The following is a 15,000-nucleotide window of genomic DNA, read 5'->3' on the forward strand; positions in this document are numbered from 1 at the left end:
ATTTGTATCGTGGCTTTGCTGTTATCATATTCAAATGAGCTGATGTGAAAATAGACATTTGCACATCAGAACACTTTTATTTCCTCAGTGGATTACATTTTGTTAGTTTTCTATTAAATTTCATTTATTTATTTAATCTAAAATACCCTAGAACAAAGGAATTGCCAGCTATTCCCTTAACCCCCCCCCCCCCCCCCCCCCACCACCACCTTTGTGAGAAAATGACTGTTGAAGATAGTTTTTCTTTCTTTCTTTGCTTTAGAATTGTTTTACTTTGGATGTTGACACATCTGATGTAAGAACCTGTGATTTACAACAGGTGACCGTGAACAGTTGTGTGGTGTAACGTAGGGCTGGTTTAAAAAAAATCGATTTTCCGATTTTGAATCGATTTTTATTTTAATCCTTTGATATCGATTCATATGTCCAGAGATCGATTTTTTTTAAATAAAATAATTATAATATATATATTTTTTAATAAACAGGCTAAAATATTATGCTGTGTGTGGTAGTTGAAACATAGTTTCAAGTTGACGTTTATTTATGTTTGTAGTTGAAGCAAAAACATAAATACTGTAGGCTACATGAATGGAAATGTTTGATCATTAATATCTACTTTTAGAAATTATATAGGCTGAAATCAAATCACTGTGCATAATTGTGAAAGTGTCTTTATTGACAGATGATGAAAAGGCTGTTATTTACCCTTTGTCACCACCTGGTGAGTAAATATATGTGTAACTAAAGCCATTAAAATTGACAACAGGTCTGCAACTTTTTTTCCCCATGTATCTATTTGGCGCAAAAAAGGTTGGGAACCCCAGTGTTACATAACTGGACAGTCATGTAATTCAGGTTACAGCTCAAAAAACACGTTTTGGTATCACTAACCAAATCGATATTGAAATTAATCGAATCGGAATCAAATCGAATCAAATCGAATCGGGATTAATCGATTTGCAACCTTGTGAATCGGAATCGAATCGATTCTTGAAATTTGAACCAATACCCAGCTCTAGTGTAACGGCACAAACACACTGGAAACAGAAGCGGTGCCGTGCGTAAATAGACCCTTTTCACGGGGGCCATTTTGTGTCAAAAAGGCAGGGTGAACACAGGTGCAAGCAAAACACTAATGAGGGTTTCAAACTTCCATGATAATGGCTAACCGAAACCTAGCGGCTAGCTAACAGAAACCCTGGGTGTGGGCGGCTGTTTGTTCTGGCAGTTACACTTAGCATGACTAAGTCCTGGACCGCCGCCGCTGCTGAGCAGAGCGGGTCACCGCTCCACCACTCACGTAGGAAGCTAAAATCTGTTAGCAGAACTGCCACATATTTCTCACACACATACACACTCACACACGCACACACACGCACACACACGCACACACACACACACGCACACTCACGCACTCACACACACACATGCAAATTGAAAGAATATTATGCACATATCAATCTGGGTGTATAGTGTTTTGAAGATGGATTCTGCTGTATCTCTGCATAATGTCTGATCACTCTGAATGACTGAATGATAATGTCTGTGTGTGTGTGTGTGTGTGTGTGTGTGTGTGTGTGTGTGTGTGTGTGTGTGTGTGTGTGTGTGTGTGTGAGTGTGTGAGAGTGTGTGTGTGTGTGTACGCACACGTGCAAGTGTTTCCATGTGCATATAATATGCGTGTGCCCATATGTGCAAATGTTCATAAGTGTGTGTGGTGTTGATCGCCCGTCATCTGCTGTGTTTCCGGAGGAGGCACATTCAATGTCGAGCTGACATAAGGCAGCTGAGGAGTGTGTGTGTGTAAAGTGTGTGTGTGTGTGTGTGTGTGTGTGTGTGTGTGTGTGTGTGTGTGTGTGTGTGAGGGGGGATACGCTTACACATTAATGTGCCCATTTATCTCTTATAGGACAGCATTGATGGGGGTGGTGTGTGTGTGTGTGTGTGTGTGTGTGTGTGTGTGTGTGTGTGTGTGTGTGTGTGTGTGTGTGTGTGTGTGTGTGCGTGTGCGTGCGTGGTGGGTGGTGTGTGTGTGTGTGGTGGGTGGTGTGTGTGTGTAGGGGGGTCCGGCGTTATGTGATTATCTGTTAACTCAGTTAGGGTGTAGCCGTAGATCTCAGGAGCGCTCGGCGGGGAAAAAGACAGACTGCGGTGAAATCGTCGAGGGAAGAAATTGAGGTTGCGTTTTTCAAACGAGTCCCGGTCTGTACTGCAGGCTCTCTGCCGCCCCACGGCTCCCTCTGCAGGCTCCCTGCGGCACCGCGGCTCGGTGGTGTCATGACAGGTGGTGAAAAGAGAAGGAAAAGTGAGAAATCTTTCATGCCTCCTGCCCCAAAAAACGAGAGAGAAAAACATCTCCCCACCAGGAAAGGATTACTTGGAGGACACAAACTAGAAAAGGGGGTGTATTTTTTTCATTATGTAACCTGCGTTGTGTAATCGTCGTCCCCCCGCCAGCTGGGGATCGAACCAGGAACCAAGGAGGCTAAAAGCCATAGGCTTTTATCTAGCCTCTGTCGCTGGTGTCTCTTGAGGTCTCGAGGACTGAGGTTTACTCACTGCACAGCACTCCATTACACATTATGCATCCAAAACCAGGTTAAAAATCAACTGAAGATTCCCTGCCTACCAACACGAGGGTCGCAGGTTCACGCCCCCCCCGTGTTACCTCCAGCTTGGTCGGGCATCCATACAGGCACGATTGGCTGTCTGCGGGTGGGAAGCCGGATTGGGGTTATGTGTCCTGGTCACTGCACTAGCACCTCCTCTGGTCGGTCGGGCGAGAAGGGAACTGGTTGGAATAGCGTGATCGTCCCACATGCTACGTCCTGCCAGTGAAGCTCCCCGCTGTCAGGTGAAAAGAAGCGGCTGGCAACTGCGCATGTATCGGAGGAAGCATGGTGCTAGTCTCTGGCTCTCCCCAGGTCGGCAGAGGGTGGAGCAGCGACCGGGGCGCAGGGGGGAAATTAGCTGAGTACAATTGGGGAGATAACGCGGTGGGAAATCGTGGAGGGGGAATCAACTGTAAACCAACAACCAAGTGTGTGTTCTCAAGATTCAGCAGATTTAGGTACTAAAGTAATTATTACCTGCAGGACAAAGATTCTATTACTGCAAGGACCCATTTGACTTGCATTGTCCAGTGATTAATGAGGTGGAAAAAAAGACTATGGACTGGACTGGGGGAAAATAAAATATATATATATAAATAAATAAATAAATAAATAAATAAAAAAATAAATAATAAAAAAAAGATATAGATATCAGTGGCTGGCCAGTTCAGTTTCCCTGGTCGGTCTTTGAGCAAGGCACTGAACCTACAGCAGCACAAGATTGTACTGGACAGTGACTGGACTCTGGTCCCTTTGACTTGCATGGAGTTTTACTTCCCTATTGGTGAAAGAAATAAGCTAGAATGGAGGGAGGGGGACAGATGCTAGCATGCGAACAGCCATTCCCAACCTGTGGTCTGGGGCCCGCTGGTGGGCCGTGAAGGTACTGCAAGTGGGCTGCCAAATCTTTGGAAAACATTAGGCTCTTCGTGATGTTTTATTATTATTACATTATTATTATTATTATTATTATTATTATTATGTATGAGAATGCATTTCTCCATTGTTGAATGACACCATTATTGAATTAGTGATGAATAATTCATTAATTAGCCTGTTGCAGACAGCTTCTCACTTTTAGTTTCTCATCTCTGTGTGGTGCTGATGGACAGCTCCTTTATCGTTAAATATGTGGCAGAAAAGGTTGGGAGGAAGCGTTGGTTTGAAAGTGCATTCACATTTTCATTGTGTTATATATGTTGTGAGGGGATGTACTGCCTGTGTGTGTGTGTGTGTGTGTGTGTGTGTTACACAGAGCTATTGTCATAAAAAATGAAACATTCTTTTTGAATAGGAAATGGGACCAGAGAGGGTTTTTTCCTGTTGTTGTTTTGCACCACTGACTTGTTTTTTAGGGGGAGGAGGAGATGTTCCATGTTGACTCGTGTGTGTGAGAGGAGGGGGTGTGCTCTCGCTATCTCAAGTTTGAAGGAAGAGAGGAGAGGAGGAGGGAGGCAGCTGAGGGAAGATGGGGAGATAGAGAGGAGAGGAGAGGAGCGAGAGGAGGAGGAGAGGGGATGACAGAGGAGAGGAGATGGGGAGATGCCACAAGCTGCTGAGAGGAGAGATAATTGCCACATGCAGAGCTTGAGAGGCTGTGTGTTTGTCAGAGTGTGAATGTTGGAGTGTGTGTGTGTGTGTGTGTTTGCGAGTCCACAGCTGTTTGGGTGTGTACAACTGTGTGTGTGTGTGTGTGTGTGTGTGTGTGTGTGTGTGTGTGTGTGCGTGTGTGTGTGTCTGTGTGTGTGTGCATGTGTGTGCGTGTGTGTGTGCCTGTGTGTGTGTAAACCACTCCACTCTAGTGCTTTGCTATTATGTGTGTGAGCAGGGGAGCGTCCCTCCGTCTGCTCGGGCAGACAGACAGGCTATAAGCCAGCAGCCGCTTGGCTGCAGGATTAGATCCAACACAAACACAACGCGCTGATAGAGAAGCGTGTTGTACAGCGCTACACAATGAGTTGACATGGCAACACAACTGTTTTATACAAGACAGGGTGGCCGATATACACAGAGGGAACATGTACAATGCAACACACAGTGGGGTTGGCATGGTAACACACAACTGTAATGGGCCGTTCACACCGAACGCAATTTCGCAAATTCATTCGGATCTTCATGCTAGCTAGGCTAACATTTAGCATAGCAACACCCGGAGGCGTGTTCTCAGCTCTCCGCTCCAGCGCTCGCTCAGCTGATGCGGTCAAAGTGCTCAGCACCAGTGCTCAACAGGTCGGTTGGTGGACACGCCCCCCTACGAGAACTGTTTCAACACCAGGCAATTGAATACAGAGAGGAAACATGTTGTACAACAGAACCAGAATGGGTTGGCATGGTAACAGCTGTTTTAGGGAACAGAAAAATGACCATACTTAAGTATTTCTGTCTTTTGGCAGAGGGGGGTCATCAGGGCCAAAAGGCTTTAAGTGCACTAAGTGCCCAAATAGTTCAGTTTGTTCAGTGTATTTTTTTATTTTTTTAATAATAACTCTGGATTTAATTTTGATTAGAATGAACATGTGCCCTTTCTGTCAAGCCAAGTTTATTTCTATAGCCCTAATTCACAAGCATGTCTCAGAGGGCTTTACAAAGAATGTCTAGCTAAATCTAGCTAAGCACTAACAATAAGCAGGATTTGTAACAGTAGAAAGAGCTCAACAAGAGCTTTTACTTGATGTTCATGACTAGTTTTCACTCATTTTCACCCCTCTGGTTCTCATCGCTCCATGATGGACTTCCCTCTATTCTGTAGCAGAACTGAATTTCTCACCCGACACACTCTCTCTCACACACACACACACACACACACACACACACACACACACACACAGACACACACACACACGCACGCACACACACACACACACACACACACACACACACACACACACACACACACACACACACACACACACACACACACACACACACACACACACACATACATTCATTTTATTTTCTTATGTCATGAAGGAGGATGCGATAACGTCAGTTTTGTTGTTTTGCATCTTCTTCGTAACCATCGGCAACCTCCAAACATTGAGCGACTGGCCAATAGCACAGGTCCACTGCTTCGCTTAACAATTATTTCATTGAGTTCTCGGGTCGGTGATCCTTGAACGCTTATCGCTAACTAAGTCATTCAATAACCCTGTGTGTGTGTGTGTCTGTGTGTGTGTGTGTGTGTGTGTGTGTGTGTGTGTGTGTGTGTGTGAGTGTGTACTGTGTGTGTGTGTGAGAGAGAGTGCGCTGGCGTCAGCATTCATTCTCAGCCAGTCAAGCAGTTGGTCATGTTTCCATGAATCCCAACACAGCAGATAAGCATTAATCACAGCTGTCTCCCACGCTGATGCTTTCATCCTTTCCTGCTCTCACATCCCTGGAAAAACAAAGCCAGCGGTGACCTTTGACCCTACGTGATGGTTTTTATTTTCCTTCTGTTCAGCCTGTTTTCACTTGGTTACTTTGCTCCAGTGATGAATGTCCTCAGATCTTTGTATCTGAAGCTGACCAACGCCGTACCTACCCGGCTCTGATTCAGTGCCACGGAATCAGAGAGCCGGGGATTCAAATGGAGATTTCACACGGTGGCATTCCCAATCCACTCAAATAGAAAGGAACCTAAAAAGAACGGGCCGTTACACAACAAGAGTGACGCGAATAAACGTTAGGGGAATTCAGAATAATTTGCAGCTGAATTATTAGTACCATCATTCACACAAAACGCGACACCATTTTGCAGTTAAATTGAAAAAGAATCTAAACAAACCATCACCAGAGAGGAGAGGAGAGGAGAGGAGAGGAGAGGAGAGGAGAGGAGAGGGGAGAGGAGAGGAGACGAGAGCAGTTGAGAGGAGAGGGGAGGGGAGGGGAGGGGAGGGGAGAAGAGAGGAGAGGAGAAGAGAAGAGAAGAGAAGAGAAGAGAAGAGAAGAGAAGAGAAGAGAAGAGAAGAGAAGAGAAGAGAAGAGAAGAGAAGAGAAGAGAAGAGAGGTCATGGAGAGTCCCATTGCTTGGCACAGGAGCTGAAGTTGTACCACGGTTGCTTTCAGACTCCAGGATGTCTTTGGGACCCGTTTGAGTCTAGCAGAGCTCACAGATCAGTGTTTGGGTCAGAACCGTGCTGCTGTGGTGTAATACAGATCAGTGTTTGGGTCAGAACCGTGCTGCTGTGATGTAATACAGATCACTGTTTGGGTCAGAACAGTGCTGCTGTGATGTAATACAGATCAGTGTTTGGGTCAGAACCGTGCTGCTGTGATGTAATACAGATCAGTGTGTGGGTCAGAACCGTGCTGCTGTGATGTAATACAGATCAGTGTTTGGGTCAGAACCGTGCTGCTGTGATGTAATACAGATCAGTGTTTGGGTCAGAACCGTGCTGCTGTGATGTAATACAGATCAGTGTTTGGGTCAGAACCGTGCTGCTGTGATGTAATACAGATCAGTGTTTGGGTCAGAACCGTGCTGCTGTGATGTAATACAGATCAGTGTTTGGGTCAGAACCGTGCTGCTGTGATGTAATACAGATCAGTGTTTGGGTCAGAACCATGCTGCTGTGATGTAATACAGATCACTGTTTGGGTCAGAACCATGCTGCTGTGATGTAATACAGATCACTGTTTGGGTCAGAACCATGCTGCTGTGGTGTAATACAGATCAGTGTTTGGGTCAGAACCGTGCTGCTGTGATGTAATACAGATCAGTGTGTGGGTCAGAACCGTGATGCTGTGATGTAATACAGATCACTGTTTGGGTCAGAACCGTGATGCTGTGATGTAATACAGATCAGTGTGTGGGTCAGAACCGTGATGCTGTGATGTAATACAGATCAGTGTGTGAGTCAGAACCATGCTGCTGTGATGTAATACAGATCAGTGTGTGGGTCAGAACCATGCTGCTGTGGTGTAATACAGATCAGTGTGTGAGTCAGAACCATGCTGCTGTGATGTAATACAGATCAGTGTGTGGGTCAGAACCATGCTGCTGTGATGTAATACAGATCAGTGTGTGGGTCAGAACCGTGTTGCTGTGATGTAATACAGATCAGTGTGTGGGTCAGAACCGTGTTGCTGTGATGTAATACAGATCAGTGTGTGGGTCAGAACCGTGCTGCTGTGATGTAATACAGATCACTGTTTGGGTCAGAACAGTGCTGCTGTGATGTAATACAGATCAGTGTGTGGGTCAGAACCATGCTGCTGTGATGTAATACAGATCAGTGTGTGAGTCAGAACCATGCTGCTGTGATGTAATACAGATCAGTGTGTGAGTCAGAACCGTGCTGCTGTGATGTAATACAGATCAGTGTGTGGGTCAGAACCGTGTTGCTGTGATGTAATACAGATCAGTGTGTGGGTCAGAACCGTGCTGCTGTGATGTAATACAGATCACTGTTTGGGTCAGAACAGTGCTGCTGTGATGTAATACAGATCAGTGTGTGGGTCAGAACCATGCTGCTGTGGTGTAATACAGATCAGTGTTTGGGCTGTGTGACAGCAAGGTAAAGTGCTGGAAATGTTTTTAAAATAGCAGTAAAGTGATATTGATTTGTTTAGGTCGGTCTGGCTAAAAATACGTATTGCTGCTGACCTTACTCACAGCAGTGCATTGTTTTGCTTCTGTGCTATACTCTCTGATTCTGATCTACCTCATACAACCCCACGTCAAAGAATCCACGATACCCCTTCAAGTCACTTCAGGCCTACGCAGTGTGAGGTCAGAGAGCTGCTGAGCAGAGGGAGGTGGAAGGTCGATGGTTTAAATCCCTGGACGGGCTGGGAAACTGTGAGCCGGGGACGGGGGGAGTGAAGGACCGGCCTATCATCCGAGGGCCCTTGAGCAAGGCATCTCACTCCCACCTGTGCCAGTGGAGCAGCTCAGTACCGGGCTGGGGTCATACTGGTCGGCTGCTGCTGAAGACCAGACTGTTTTCTCTCTATCAACATCCCTCACTGCATAAATGTGAAAAATGTCTAGAGCCGGGCCTGCTGCGATGAATAAAAGATATGTTGTTAATCAATTTCGCTCGTTAAATAAGGATCAAAACATGTCAGAAATCTAGCCGAGTGAGTCAGAGAAATCTGAAAAGAACAGATTTCACAGTCTGTGTCCTGTTTACGGCTTGTTTGGAGAGAAGTTTCTGCTCTTTTGATTTGCCAGAAGTTACAAGGAATGCTTTAATAAGGAGTTAGTTGAGAGACACTCGGCTCTGAGATACAGCAGCAAGCTAATTAGCTTCTTCTCTCTGTCATTCAAGAAATAACAGTCTGCACTCGTTAATGGATGCAGAATAAATGCATGATAGTGGCTACCACTGCATGCAGTATTAATGCAGGACAGATAATAATGCCAGGGTGTCCGTCCGGGTAGTGTAGCGGTAGATTCCCTGCCTATACCAACACGAGGGCCGCAGGTTCGCGCCCCCCTGTTCGCGACAAACGTCAATAAACTGACTCTCTCTGTGCAACTGGGAGCTGTACTTATTTTTCAACTTTATTTATTTTCTGCCCCAAGTTTATTTTGTATTTGTCCTGCACCTGCACAGACCTGCTGAGCTGATGTGCGCACCCTACTTCTTTCTTCAATAGCGTGATCCTCCCACGTGCTACATCCTGTCAGTGGAGGTCAGCTCTGTTACTGGTAGGGAATTAACAGTCCCATATCATTCAATTTTCATGATTTTGTTTTCAAATTCAGGACGGTTCTTGATAAGAATAATCTAGAAGAGGATTAGGGCCACATGTGAAAGTGGATTTGAGTTCTGAGTTTAAAGTCCGAATTGAAGATGAAGATGAAGTCTGGAAATCTATAGATGTGCAGTTCACATTAACGATGAAGGCCGAGTTCCAAGATGGGTGTGCTCCGGAGCAAGGGGGCCGGAAGTGGGGCCCCCCAACTTTACGTCCCAACTACGGCCCTGGCTCCAATTAGTTTTAAATCGCGGGCGTTGCGACTGGTGTGACGCCATCGCAGGATGGTGTCTAGTTTTCATTGTTTTCACACAAATGACAAAACAACACAAAGCACAAATCCCCCTGCCTGCATGACACGTAAATGACTGTAAATGAGTTGTCCTTGTTCCAGAACTTCTTATCAGTCAACTCAGGCTTTTGAACCCGGCGTCACAAAACGCCTGACGTGTCTCCTCCTACTGTGTCTCCCGCTGTTTACGCCGCATTTAACAGCAGCAGAGACGGCAGCCCAAAGCCCCCCGGGCCAGGCGAGGAAATCCCCTCACTATGTTAAGTGTAATCTGTTGATGTGGAACCTGAGCTCTGAAGCACGGCGGTGCTCGACAACAGCGGAGGCTGACAGTGAGTCTAAGCGGCTTTTCTGCAGCTAGCGCGCCGCGGCTAACTGTCGTGTCTCGCCACCGCCGAGACGGCTGCCGCGTGGCCAAACAATCAGCGAGCTGGCGCCGGCCGCCGTTACGCCCGCCGTGATCAGATTTGTTTGCCTTTTTATTTCGGCTCATTGCTTTGTGAATTCAATCCCCCTTTTTTTCTTTGTGGAGGCTACATCTCTCCAGGAGCAGCTGATGGCTTCTTAAAATCACTGTTTTGTTTTTCTCTTGTAATTCTGCCTCGTTGATGAGGTCTGGGGGACTCTGGGGTAATAACATGGACTGCAGGAGTGGTTCTCAACATGGCGTCCAGGGACCACCAGAGGTTTGTGAGGGGGTTCCAGGTGGTCCCCAGCAAATTCCTGAACTGTTGAACTTCACCATTATTTTGTTTACAAAAGGTTAACATTTAGAGCAGAGGTTCTAATAAGACGTTCGTTCAAACGAAAAGTACAAAGTCGGCCAAAGTTGGCTGCTTAACGTGGAGAAGCTGGATAGCATTAGCTAGCTACGTTATGTTATGTAATCTTTATGCCTCTAAGATCACATAATGACGAGACGGAGAGCAGAATATCAGTAACGTGCTTTACTCTTTACTTTACGTCTGACCAGGAAGTTACATGTCCGTCACATAAACCGGTCCGTGCGGCAACATCAACCTTCTTTGGCCACAGCTGTTTCTGTTGTGCATGACTGACAACAGCGTTAGCCAATCAGCGTCCGCCATTGGATTTTCAACCGGAGAAAAGGCGATTCCAGACCAAGAAGAGCCAAATTCACAGCTGTGGAGTGGGCGTGGCTTCGAAGGGTCTGGAGCCAGGCTAACTAATTGCCTCTTTGCAGGACATGTAAGTGTTGTAAGTGGAAGTGACAGAGAGAAAGTGACAGAGAGGAAGTGACAGAGAGGAAGCAGCAGGTTGACTTTGTGAGTCTGGGAGAGGAAACAGGAAGCAAATAGACTAGAGAATAGAGAAGGTGAAGCTAGGTGATGATGCCTTATTGATCTCACCTCCTAAATCCACTTTCTGGGTCCATTTTGCTGTTTGGAGGTATGTTTTTTATTAGCAGGATTAGACGAGGCAGGTTGAGGGAAAGTTTTGATATCAGGGTGAAGTTGAATTATCATAAATATAAATAAATAAATAAATATGCCGGTATTATTAAAATATATATATATATATGTGTGTGTGTGTGTGTGTGTGTGTGTGTGTGTGTGTGTGTGTGTGTGTGTGTGTGTGTGTGTGTGTGTGTGTGCGCATGCGTGCGTGCGTGTGCTTGTGTGTGGGTGTTGCTGCTTATAATGTATTTTTATCTTGTTGGCCAGTGGTGCCTGTTCTTTATCTAGATACTGTAAGTCACTTTATGCCAATTGTTTGAACTAGTATTATTATTAACATTATTATTGCTGCACCTTTTTCTTTTTCTTAGTACTTGATAGTACTGTAACGTATCGGTGATACGCCAAGGAACGGAGAGTTGTAGTTGGTACAGGTTCTTTATTCACAGGCTTCTTTAGCTCCTAGCAGCTAGCTTCACACCGCTAGCTCTACACACAACAACCGGTCTCGCTCACTCCATAGCTTGACTGACATCCGGCCTGCGGCCGCTGGTCATATATACCCCGTTTCCCCTAGGAACACACCCACACCCATTAGTTCCTAGCTGCACTCTAGACACTTCTATTGTACATCACATTACAGGTAATACCTGGATTACCTGGATCGCTACATACTCCTCACCCAACATTAGTCGATGTCCACATTGACACCCACAACCCACACATATCCCCCTGTACCAAAACACACCACCCCACAACATTTTCCATTACCGCATCAATTTCCCCACATAGTCTCTTATCTTTCAGCACACTTCTTAATTTTCGTTCCACCACCACCATTTGCATTTCTTTTCATTTCTTCCCTCTTTTCCCATTCCTTTAAATTCAACCCACATTTCCGTTCACATTCCCATTCCAATAGCCCTTCTCTTTAACACCACTTAATTTTGCATTCACTCCCACCATAATTTAGTTACTTCCCATTAGCACCCTTTTCACCAACATTTTCACTTAACACAAGCCCCAACATTTACATTCCCTCTTTTCTTCATTACCTTCATTTAAACCTTTTTTCTTACTCCCATTATCCCACTTCACTTCAACCACTATTTCCATCCCCCCTTTTACAGCTTCTGTCCCACCTGAAGCACACTAGTCTTTCTCCACCCCCAGTGGGGTTAGTCCTTCGCAAGGTGACTCTTTTCGGTCCCTTTTCTGTGCTCTACAGTCCTCACACGCACTGCAGTATCTCCGCACGTCCTCCTTTTGCTTGCCCCAGTAGAAATGTCCACGGAGGAGGCTGAGTGTCTCTTCGGGCCCACGATCACCGCATGGGCCCTCGTGCATCATCTTCAGTAACGCTTCTCGCAGGCAACCAGGCACAACCCACTGGGTCCCGCCTTTCCCATGCCCCTTTCTCTCCAAAACCCCATCTACATCCAGACGCAGGTCGGTAAACATGTTCCACAGTCCTTTCATGGCACCGGAAAACATGTGAATCTCCTCCACAAGGGGCCGGCGTCCGGCCGCCACCCACGCATACACCGGACCGATATCCGCATCCTCCATCTGTCTGCGTCTCCACTCACCCCCGGTGACATGCGTGATGTGCCTGTCCTCGTCTGTCGGCTCCACCTCTTGCACTCGCTTGTCCTCCCGTCCCGCTCCCCCAGGGTGCGGCGTGTTGAGGACAGCAGGGCGAACACCATCGGCGTCGATCTCCACCTCGGCTTTCTGCAGTGCAGCCGTCGGGGCTGTGTAGCGGCTTGGTTGGGCCGTCTCCTCCGGCCTTGACCCCTCTCGCTCCCCCGGGGACACGAGTGCCGCTCCCCCGACTGTAACAGCTCTGCAGATGATGTCGCTCACTTCCCTCTGGCTGTTCAAAACGATCCCCGCTCTCCTGATGGTCTCGTCGCTGATGATGATGTCCCCCTCTACCGGCTGGTATGCAGAGCAGCTAGCCTGGGCCGGCTCAACAGTCACTCTCCTGCCCAGAACAATCGGCTCTGTACTGCCCCGTTGCTCCGCTGCTTGTAGCTCAGGCTGCTCCCCTGCTCCGCTACTCCGCTGCTCCTCTGGCTGTTGCTCCGGCTGCTCCCCCGGCTGTGTGTCTCTTCCAGCGTTCGCACTCTTAGTGCAGTCTCTAGCTAAATGTTCAGGCGACTGGCAAGTCCAACAAAGCCTCACCTGTCCGCCGCCTGCCCGTCTCTCCTCTCTCGCTGTCTTCCAGTCCCCGACAGCTTCTCGACACTCTCTAGCTATGTGTCCCGATCCACCGCATGCCCAGCAGGCTCCCTGCTGTCCCCAGTACCTTTGCTCCGCATGCCCGGTCCGTCTCCCGGAACCGTCTCGGCACCACCTCGCCTCGTGGCCCGGTTCTCCACAGCTCCAACACAGTCTTTGCGGCTCCTCCGTCCGCTTCTCTCCGTGCTGCGCGACCTCTCGTAGCAGCTCCATAAGCCCCTCTGCCCAGGCTGGCGTCGCCTCCCACAGCCGTCTGATCTCCTGCATCAAGCGGGCTTCCATGCCCGCCAGCACCGAGCTGATCCCCGTCGTCAGCTCTTCTTTTCTCCCGTTCGCCGACAGGCATTCTTCTAAGCGCACCATCACACGTGGCGCTCGTAGCAGCTAGCTCAGACAGCTAGCTTGCTACCGCTAGTCGCTCGAGCCTTTGATCTCCAACTTTTCTCCGCCGTTCCTCCTCACTCTCTCCCCTCTCGACCGAAATCAGGCGTTACCGCTTCACTTCTGCACCAATGTAATGTATCGGTGATACGCCAAGGAACGGAGAGTTGTAGTTGGTACAGGTTCTTTATTCACAGGCTTCTTTAGCTCCTAGCAGCTAGCTTCACACCGCTAGCTCTACACACAACAACCGGTCTCGCTCACTCCATAGCTTGACTGACATCCGGCCTGCGGCCGCTGGTCATATATACCCCGTTTCCCCTAGGAACTAGGGATGCAACGATTATAAATTTTGATGTACGATTATAGTCTGAGAAAAAACCACGATTATCACGGTTTCACGATTATTGTTATGGACGTATAAAAATCACATGAGCATTCTCTAAATAGAGGTTTTATTGTATTTCCCCCACAATCTTAACAGTTGCTGCCTTCCGGAATACTAATGCACGATATGGATTTTTACAGCCGATAGTATAGGCCTACGCTAACCGATAAATATTCTCCTGGCCAATAACCGATACGTTAAACATACTATTGTTACTTTTTTCACATTTTTGTATTTAAAAAAATAAGTTCTTAACCTGTATTTTATGCAGACCTGGGATTAAAAAAAGAAGAAAGGGCAGATGTAGTGAGCAAAGATGGATGATTTAATATTCCATGGCTCTGACCTAATCAAATCTAACTGACATCACTATTGTGAACATAAAACAAACAACATTTCTGATATAATATATATAATATATATATATATATAATACAAAAAATATTTTATTATTATTTTATAGAAGCGAAAGCCTATAGCTGCTTAGTCTGCAGAAAAAAACACAAAAGGCATAGTAACTTAGACTCTTATTGGCATGTTACTGGCAACTAAATGTGCCGTCTGAAATGAATTTTGCATTGGGGTCAGTTCTATTGAAGTGATGATGGGGCAGGCATGGAAAGCCTCACTATAAGCCATCATGTGTCGTTTCACTTTTTACTGGAAAATGCTCCCTCTGGATTAAAGAAAGGACACTCTGTGGTGTTGACTGGTGTTTGTTATGTAAATGTGCGCATTTGTTTTCCTTGTCTCAGTCAGATCATGACTGCCAAGCAGCTAGCTACGTTAGCTTCACGTTATTAGGCCTACATGTAACGTTAGCGGGTTGCTTTTGGAGTTGACACAAACCCTTGATGTTTCTTTTCGTGTAAAGCATGAGGTTCTCTATGGTTTAGGCAAGCGCTGGGAGCATGAAGTGCTTTAAATGCGGGGATGTTTGGTCACAACGAGCTTGAGGAACTATGTACGCTAGGCTAT

The 15,000-nt window shown here is 46.7% G+C and overlaps 1 protein-coding gene across 4 annotated transcripts in view; it reads left to right on the forward strand.

Moving 5' to 3' along the window:
* The window catches only part of galnt14 (UDP-N-acetyl-alpha-D-galactosamine:polypeptide N-acetylgalactosaminyltransferase 14 (GalNAc-T14)), a 238,282-nt gene that overhangs the window by 38,195 nt on the left and 185,087 nt on the right, over positions 1-15,000 (forward strand). The window lies entirely within an intron of this gene.

This window comes from Poromitra crassiceps (assembly GCF_964638095.1).
Source record: "Poromitra crassiceps genome assembly, chromosome: 9".
NCBI classification, from domain to species: domain Eukaryota; kingdom Metazoa; phylum Chordata; class Actinopteri; order Beryciformes; family Melamphaidae; genus Poromitra; species Poromitra crassiceps.